The sequence below is a fragment of the Rattus norvegicus genome, chromosome 2 (assembly GCF_036323735.1).
Source record: "Rattus norvegicus strain BN/NHsdMcwi chromosome 2, GRCr8, whole genome shotgun sequence".
Lineage (NCBI taxonomy): Eukaryota > Metazoa > Chordata > Mammalia > Rodentia > Muridae > Rattus > Rattus norvegicus.
Genome location: NC_086020.1, coordinates 64,147,658 through 64,157,774, shown reverse-complemented (window position 1 = coordinate 64,157,774; position 10,117 = coordinate 64,147,658). Strand labels below are relative to the sequence as shown.

General features: G+C 40.1%; 1 pseudogene; it reads right to left on the bottom strand.

Moving 5' to 3' along the window:
- Positions 1-220: 220 nt before the first annotated feature.
- On the bottom strand, positions 221-6,464 carry LOC108350171 (60S ribosomal protein L7a pseudogene; annotated as a pseudogene).
- Between the last annotated feature and the right edge of the window lie 3,653 nt (positions 6,465-10,117).

Below are 10,117 nucleotides of genomic sequence, written 5' to 3'. Positions count from 1 at the left end.
CTGGTTGGGGCTCCAAAGATAATGCTAAATGGCGGCTGGATGAACTGAAGAAGACAAAGTTTTAGTCTGTCTGGACATATGAGGCTGGGGAAATCAAAACAGAAACTCTCACTGGTATCAAATTAAACCTGTTTTCATTCTTTCTTTTTTCTTTCTTTCTTTCTTTTTTTTGGAAGATAATTTTGTAATTACATTTTTGCACAGAAAACTTAGTATACATTTAACACAGTTTAGTGATGAGTTCTTTAGCCTTTGCCTTCTCCAGCTTGGCAATGCGAGCCATAGACTTAGGACCCAGAAAGTTGCTTCCCCAGTGGGAGGGAATCTCATCATGTCTGTCATTATAATTGGTCCTAATATCCACCAGCTTAGCCAGAGCACCCTTGTCTTCCGAGTTAACCTGTGTGAAGGCAACAGTGGTGCACGTCTTCCTGTGGACCAGGTGCCCCAGCCTGGCCTTCCCCTTGGTGATGCAGTAGGACACCCCCATCTTTCCACACAGGACAGGCAGGAAAACCACCAGCTCAACGGGGTCTACATCATGGGCAATCACCACCAGTTGAGCCTTTTTGTTCTCCACCAAGATGGTGACGGTATTGACCCCTGCTTGGGGGACAGGCAGTCTCTTAGTTGGGACATCCCCTTTGCCAGCAGCTTTCTTCTCAGCATGGGCCAGGAGCCTTTGCTTCTTCTCTTGCTTTGTCTCTGGCCTGTACTTGTGGGCAAGCTTAAGCAGCTGAGTAGCTGTTTGCCTGTCCAGGGACCTGGGGGAACTGGTTAATGGCAGGAGGTACTTTGAGCCACTAATAGAGGACTGCTCTTTGCCGCTGCAGCCTGATGTAGCGGGGCCATTTGACGAAGCGTGTTGGATCTCTTTTGGGCTGGATGTCCTGCCCAGTACCGAAGTTCTTGGGCCTTTTCTCAAACAAAGGATTGACCACCCTTTTGACCTCCGGTTTCTTGACGATGGCAGGGACCGGGGCCACCTTCTTACCCTTGGCCTTCTATTCTTTGAATATCTTGCTCGACTGAAGGAGAGAGCTAACCCACTTTCAATCTGGCTCTTGACTGATAATTTCACAATTTCTTATAGCAGTAATTTACAAAATTGAGCAGACAATATTTAACATATCCCAAACTCCTATTTGTCTTCCTCAAAAAGAATCTAAATTTAAATAAAATGTATTAAACCAATGGGTAAAGTTACAATTCGTTCCTGAAGAAATACAGAACAATATATTCATGTGTTCATTTTGAATTTTTACTTTATTTTGACAAATAAATATTATAGAATAAAATAAAGGGGAAAATACAAAACAGATTTCTAAACGCATTTCAGCCTGAAGTTTTGACCAAAAAATGTAGTGGGTTTAAAAAAAGGAATCTGTTTACAGGTTAGTACATCTTTATAATGATTTTATGTTTAGTATTGTAAATGTACTATAATCTCAAAGATAAAAGAAATAATTAAAAATAAAAATAGAAGGAAAATCACACCATCGCACCCAGTTGGCTCCCAACATTAAATGTCGGACTAAGAAAAGTTAATGTTCAAATACATAAAATACAGTATTCAGATATCTAAAACTGATTGTTTTAAAGATTTATCTTTCTTGCTTAATTATATGTATGCTTATATGTGGGTATGTGCACATGAGTTCAGGTGTCCCTGAATCCCAAGGTTTAAGACATTCAAGAACTAGACTTGTGGGTGTTATGCCCAGCTGAGATGAATGCGGATAGTAAGTGTGATCTCTGTAAGAGCAGTACAGTATCTGGAGCTCTGAGCCCTCTCTCCAGCCCCTCTCAATCTAGCATGAGAAAAAATTATAAAGAAGCTCCACTATGTTACTACCAGACAGCAAGGACTTAATATTAGCAGACTAATTTTTTTTTCTTTCCTTGTTTGCAAAGAGTAAAATTATATACCACACAAATTATTTTTAATAGTAACTGAGAAGGAACAAGTACTAGTAAACACAACAATCTTCTGTTTGAAAAGCAGACAGCCTCTGTCTGATAAGATGTGAGGTTGGATGGACAATTAAAGATTAACTCAAGGTCCGGTCACTCACAATGTGGTGTCTCCTCTATACCAGACAGGGTTTTGAAAGGCTCATCATGGGCCAAATATCTGAAATACCATTACCAGTCATGAAAAATGAGCCAGTGTTTTATATCTAATGTCTCTACTCACAAAAACATGTTGCAGACCTCCCTTGAGGATTATTTTATAAAATAGTATGACGCTATCGAGTTACAATGCAGAAAGAAATATGATGACTTGAAAAATAAAGGAATAAGAACGACAATGGAGAATCAAAGAGCAAGCCTATGACTCATAGTGGACAAAGGACTCTTGGCTAAGACACTCAGGGATTACATGCACACACATGGGTGTCAGTTTGCTAACAAAGGTGGGCCCCGATTAATGTAGAAAGTTCAACTATCCCCACTGATTGCGATAATGCAGACTGCTAGATATATACTTAGATAAGTAACCAAGGCAGAATAGTAGGCGAAGAACTATCCATGGGGGAAAGGAGGCAAGAAAAGTGACATATTGGAAAGAGATAAACTCAAAGTTTCTGGATTTGCTAGAAAAAAAATGATAGAATAGTTCTTCCCACCGGGACCTTGGGAGGGTAAGGCTTGGCACTGGGAGGAGAAGAACTCTGGTCTGATGCCACAAAGTAGACGGAGGATTCTCCTTTTCAGAATGAATAAGACCTCTTTCCTAAAATGTAACAGATAAATTTAAACACAATTTTAGCTGTGTGGAAATAAACAGGGAGAAACTTATCTGTATCTTTAGAATGCTCACACATAAAATATTCCTCAGCTGATTAGATGTGGTTTCCCACATCTGAGCACAGGCATACACTTCGAGACTGATCGAGAGCTTCTACTTAACATTACATGCATAGTGAACATTCGAATGGCTTCAGAGTACTTTAGGAATATTTCTGAAGGATTGAGGTGCCTGTCACGCCGTCGACATGAAGTCATTCAAATGCTCTTCTGTGGCAATGAATCTCAGTAAAAGTTAAACACAAAACAAGGAGCCGACAGCACCGATATTTCTCCACCTACCTTCCGTTAATCATTACTCACCATTTATATTTTCTTTTCTTGTAACCCACCAGTCCAAAAGGTAAAAAGAAAAAAAAAACCTGCAACCGCTCCTACTGACGCCGATGAGTAATGATACATTCAGATACGCATGAGGCGAGGAGCAAATGATTAACCACTTCGTCATTGCCCTGCTCACTTCCAGAGTCGTGTCAGTGTGAAGGATGTTCTGCAAACAAACACTCACATATCATCTATTAGTTTCAGGCAAGCAATGGTCCTTCTGAAGCTGTGGTCTTAAGTATTGATTTTTAAAAAGGTATCGGGTCTAACAAGTGACCTCCGAGGCCTCAGTTACCGTGAGCTACAGCCTAATTCCCAGAGTGACCTGAATCAGGGAAATGTCTCGGCTCTGGCTAATCTCTGAGTGACAAGTCACTTCTAAAAGGCCTGTGCAAAGTGCCTGACCTCAGACTATGCTTCTTGTTTATAATCTAAGTAATGCTGACATGACAGCCTCTGCCATCGAAGTACAAGCAAAAAGGCAAACAGAGTGCGTATGAAGTTCTAAAGGAAAAAGAAAGGCCAGGGCTCCTGCTTCTGAACTCAGCACAGCTGCATTCTATGAGAAGCTTATAACCCTCTCATATTAGTCATTTGTCTTTGATGTAATTCTATGAATCCAAGATAATGTCACTCATGCAGCTATTCTATACTACATCTTGTATGTTTTGTTTTCCATTGATTCCAAATCCTGCACAACAATGTGCACGTATGTCATCCCGAGGAACTGCAAGATTAGAGGTCTTTATACTATTTGTCTCAAAATACTTCTGAAATTCATAGGATCAACAATAATTGCCTCAGACTCTAGGCAGAGTAAATAGGTAGAGGAATAATTTTATTTCTGTGGCTGCTAGGAGTTCTAGGAGAAGAAAGTTGATATTCAGATATAATTTATTAACAATTTGTTTCAAAACTTCTACAGTGAAAAGGCACAAGGGAAGGATCTGTGAAAAGGTTTAGAATTCCCCATGAAGGTGACTCGTTCATGGCGTTAAGCACAGACAGGAATAAAAGGATAACTATTTGGACTGCTTTTATAAGTCTAGAACAGAATTCTCACAGCCAGGCTTAACGCTTCCTCAGAGCAGACCAAGGAATTTTCCACAGTACAAGTTGTCTAGACAAAGTTTCTGTCATACCCCGAAACAATGGCAGATTACACACGCCGTTACCCCGGGCTTTACTCAGGCCTCTTGGTCGCCCTTACTCATAAACATCCTTTCAAATAAAAGGCAGTCGGATACATGGTTGATGTGGAAATAGGTATTTGAATTCCAGCAACTTGTTTATTTAAAGAAGGCATGCAAGGACCAGGAAATACTTCTTTTTCCCCTTATCAGTAATAAGTGAGACTTTTGTTGATATAAGGTATGTAGATAAATTTGGGACATGAAGAAGCTCTCTGGAAGAAGGGCCAAAACAGGGACAACATTTTCTGCAGGAAAAAAATTGAAGAGAATTTTGGTTGTGTAGTTAAGAGCAGAAAATATAAAGAAGTTACCAAATGTGAAGATAGAAATTGTTTTTGTTTCAAGAAGATGGAAAGGGCATCATAACTTGTCTACAGCTTCACAATTTGCAGTTAATGCTATGGATCTACCATGGCTGTTTCTCAGCTTAGCCAGGAAAGTTCAAAAGCTGCCAACACTTAACCAGATGTGGTGACAGGTCTGTCATCCTAGTCCTTAGGAAGTAGAAAAGGAGTTCAGGGTACATAGCAGGGTATATCTCAGGCACATAGTAGGCTTGAGGTTAGCGTGGATTACATGAGACATATATCAAGAAATAGATCATTTCTAGCACTTGAAGTGTATACTAAATATTCCCACAATGAGTTGGTTCTGGTCAGAGATATCAACAAATCATGGTTTTCAGTTTATATTTAATGTTTGTGTGGGGTCTTGCTGTGTAGACCTGAACTGGGGATGTTCTATGTAGGCCAGGTCCTCCCACATCAGCCATTCAAGTGCTCCCAGATCTCATATATGGCTTTACGAGTTCTCCAGATGCTCATAATGTGTGATCTGGGCAAACAATATGCAAAACAATGACTTAAAGTACAATGACATAGCTGAAAGTGCATGAAGTTTTCAGAGACTTGGAAAACACATCTTAAGGCAAGTTTTTCACAGACCCTAGACACAGATCAGCTGCAAAATCACATGGACAGCTATTTGGAAGCATAAACGACAAGTACATTTTCTTCACTCTCACACAATCTAGTGTTCCTCGTAATATTCTGATGATGGCCATCTCTCCTGATTTAACTTTAGTCAAGCTCCTTTGAGTCTTTTCCAGGTGAAGTTTTTGGTCTCCACACTTGCTGAGTCTACAGAACACAATTTAACCAAAAAACCTACTAAATCAACTGAAGGGAATCCCCATCCTTTCTTATCTGATTTCTATCATTCATAAAATTCTTAAGGACATCTTATCAAGCCAGACATTAGGTCATTCTGCCTGCCTTCAACAGGAATTCTATTTGATTGAAATAGAAGACTTTCTTTCCATTCAATATACCCTTCCCAGTGATTTTTTTTTCAACTCCATGCACTCCCACCCAACCTCCATGACTATAAATTCCACTTGATATTATCTTTCCAGGTAGGTTCAATCTGTCTCTCCCTGCTTCAATGGTCTTGTTTCCTGCTGTGAACGTTCTGAATAAAGTATTTCTTAGCAATATAGCAAGAGCCAGACTAGTTCTTGCTTTACCACATGACATTCTGTGACAACGATCCTCGCAGTCCTCTGCCTCTTGGTTCCCCATCAGGAACCACTTTTATTTGCCACCTGGGTGTCACCACTTTAAAATGTGCTATCACTCAAGTATTATGAACTTGGGCACCATCAAGGTCCTAAGGGAAGAGCAGAGTCGAAAGTGATATATATAAGGAACAGATATGTGATTTCTCCCCAAAAGATAAAATGAATAAATGTGTCTCAGCAGTAAATACTGAAGGAATAATATCCCTTTGGGATAACAAATACAAAACTATAAAAATGGATAAAGGGTAGATTGATGGTTTGGGTAGTAACTAGGTGTGGGGGAAGGAAGAGGCGACACGATAGAATTTGTAAAAAACACAAGCCAGCACTTTTAAGAGACTTGGTTTAGAAAGGGAAATAATGTTAAAACTCAGCTCGAATCTGAAATGGGTCTACAGAGAGGAGGCCTGGTGACAGATTCCTCAATCAAGACCTGCAGGTACTAATGGAATTAATGAGAGCACAGTACCTTACTTTAACATCTTCACAGTTGACCTTGGAACGTAAGGTGCAACCAAGTTTCTTCTACTAAATTTGCTTTTCTCTTCAGCAGGCATTACCAAGTGTGGCATTCCTGGGTGTAACATGTAGGTAATACGCAGAAAGCCTTTTGTACTGATTTTAATATAAAATTATATTAAAACAATATCAACACAAATAGTATAATTAAATTTTGAAAACTGGGGTGTTGGAGAGATGGCTCAGTGGTTAAGCTCACCGGTTGCTCTTCCAGAAGTTGTCAGTTCAAATCCCACATGGTGGCTCACAACCACGGAAAGAGAGTTCTTATCCCCTCTTCTGGCATGCAGGTGTACGTACAGCTAGAGCACTCGTATACATAACATAAATAAAATCTTTAAAAAAATATTTGAAAACCAAAATGACATTTTATCATGTGAAATCAGTGTGCCTAAAAGCAGAGATTTAACCAAATAATCTTAGGGGTCCCCACTATTCCTAAGACTGTCCTTATGTAGTTCATCGGTAACATGGTAGAGAATTCTGGTTTTCGATTTATTTTATAGATGCAAAAATAAAGGAGGTCAGAGGGACTAGAGGAAGTGATGGATAATGGACTTTCCCAAGGTGTTAGAGAGGATGGCTATCTGAGTTAAAGTTATAATTTATGGCCTCTTAATTGCTCTGCTAATTACTTTGCCTGCTGTTAAAAGCACTAAGTTATACTTTCTGAATACCAAATTTGATGCCCATTTCCTCTGATATTGAGAGAATTACATCAACTAGAAAGCTCACTCCACTTTTGATGGGTGTTTAGAATTTAATTTTGCATCGATTACATGTGGTTTTCAGAGAAATGCTGCCCACAGTGTGTCGGACAACTTGCTTGCACAGATATAATGGACATGGAGATTTATTCTTTGATTGTAGACATTGTTTTGTTGCTCCTCAAATTCACTCTAGGTTGTGTTAAAAAATTGTAAGATGAACCTGCATTGACAATGTAAAACCAGGAATTTGAAAAGACAACCATAATCACTCCCTACATGATAAAAAATAAGTGGAGCCAGGGCTAGGGAGATTGCTCAGTGGTTAAAGCATTTACTGTACAAGCATGAAGACCAGAATTTGGATCCCCAGGGCAGGATGCATGAAAATGCTGAGGGAGCCTAACAGCTGGCCTGTAATTCCAGCAGCTGGATGACCAGGAACAGTGGATTCCCAGAACAAGCTGGGTACCCAGGCTGGCTGTATCAGTAAGCCCTGGATTCAACTGAGAGACCTTGCCTCAATGAATAAACTGGAGAGCAATAGAAAAAAGCTACTGAAATCAGTGTCCGGCCTATACCACACACACACACACACACACACACACACACACACACACACACACACACACAAGCATGCATACACATACAGGGGCATACCACACAAAGGTAGAGAGAAAAATGAGAAAAAAATAGGATTTCAGCCAAAGCCCATTTGTTTCCTTGAGCAGAAATTGGATGTTTTCTTTATTTAGAGTCCTGCTGAAGGCAGCGAAAGGAAATACTTAAGAAAGAATCAGGAGCTGAGCAATGGACCAATCACTGGCCTCAGAAAGATGTGGGCAAAGAACTGTGGATGTTCTTCATTTATATGCTGAATTCCTAACCCAGATTATCTCCAAATGTTGCTGAATTAGGAGTCAAAGGCCTTTAAGAGATCAATAAGGTAGAGTTAGGCTGCTAGAGTGGGCTCTATAGTTATATAAATACCATTCTTATGAGAACACATTAAAGCAAACATAGTGGAAAGAACTCAGAAAGTATGATTATCTACAAGACAAAGAATGAGACTAGAAAAACCAGATCCTGACACTTAGACATGAATTACTCCTCAGAATAATTTCATTCATTTAATCTGAGCAGACTGAGGGATTTCATTATAGCAGCCATAGCAAACAGCTAGAGAAGCCATTGTAAACATTCTCAACAAGAAAGCAGGAGGCTGAAATCTTCCCATCCCTTTCCCTAGGCTTTGCCAGAGCCTGACAAATACAGAGGCAGATGCTCGCGGCCCACCACTGAACTGAGAACATGGTCTCCAATGGAGGAGTTAGAGAAATGACATAAGAAGAACAACAATATCAACCAACCAGACCCCTCCAGAACCCCTAGGGATGAAATCACCATCCCAAGAGTACACAGGGATGAACCTATGGCTCCATCTGCATATCTGCATATGTAGCAGAGGATGGCCTTGTTGGGCTCAATGGGAGGAGAGGCCTTTGGTCCTGTGAAGGCTCCATGCCCCAGTGTGGGGGAATGTCAGGGTGGGGAGTTGGGAGGGAGTGGTTGGTTGGGAAGGAGTGGGAGGCTGGGTGGGGAGCACCCTCATAGAAGCAGGGGAAGAGGGGATGGGATATAATATTTCTAGAAGGGAAACCAGGAAAGGAATAACATTTGAAATGTAAATTTAAAAAAATATCCAATAAAAGAAGGAAAAAAACTTTTCTAAGTTGAATGAGATGGTCACATTATTACTGCCTCACACTGTCTAAAAATAGCAACCAGTTGTATTATAATCATTATTTCCTTACTTTCGATGTATCTGATGCATGAAATTAAAATTTTCTGAGGAAAGTTAGGTAAATATTTCGACGAAAAATTTTAAAGATCAGAAAAGAAGCTGAATAGAAACGAAATGTCCTTTCAAAAAAAAGGTCTTTTTTCAGAGAAAAAGTAGAAAAACATATTCTCTGTTCAGACACAGCTGGCAGGGTCAGCTCTTCGTTTTCCCCTTTGCTGTTTCTGAATCAACCCCAGGGACTATAGAGTTTATTCATTTAAGGGAGCCACAGAACACTCCAAAGAAGAAAAAGGATCCCAGCAGTTGCCTTGGTTTGCAATTTTCTCATTCGCCTTGATTTTGGCTTAACTTTTATCTATAATCTTCCAAATTATGAGCTTGGAATTTGAGGTTAGAAAGGTCAGATTTAAGAGAGTACCTCTTAGACTGACTCTCCTCTTTGAAGAACCATAGACCCAAAATGTGTGTCTCCTTTCTCATTATTTCCACCAACCCAAATTAACTAACTTGGAAAAAGCAGAAGGGGATGTCTCCCACACAGCTGGTTATACATTGATAAATAAATCCAATTTTTTTCTTGCATGCCAGAGCGTAACCACTGGGGATCCTCCCAGGAAAAAAAAATTAACCAACTCTTTCCTTACCGAATCACGGCAATGAATAACAAGGGGGAACTTCGGCTCTAATCTGGAGCCATAAAACCAAGTGTATGAGGCCTGATAATTCAACAGGAAAGAGATTACTGACCCTTCGTAGACTGGCAGGTCTTAAAATTAAGACAACTCCTAAGAGGCAAGGAATGGTTCTTACAGGTCAGGCAGCCTACTGTCTCATTAAAATTGAAGTCCAGTGTTAGTCCACTGAGTTTTGAGAAAAACAAAGCAAATATAAATAAAGAATTGTGAGTGGCACAGTAGAGCATCCAACTTTCAAGAGAAGCCCAGGTGTGAAGCTGGGCCCTGTCCGGCCTAGCCTGTCAGTCACCGAATCAGAGTGTTTTTAAGCCTTGTTTGCCTTCATATCAGTGTGGTGATAGTCCCCACCTCAGAGAGATTGTGGAGAGGAAATAGAATATGTAAAGCATTTGATAACATGCCTGACCTGGAAAGACATGTTCAACTGTATCTTCCCATTTCTTCCTCTATGCCTTCATCCTGAGTTTATTTACAGTATTATCCAA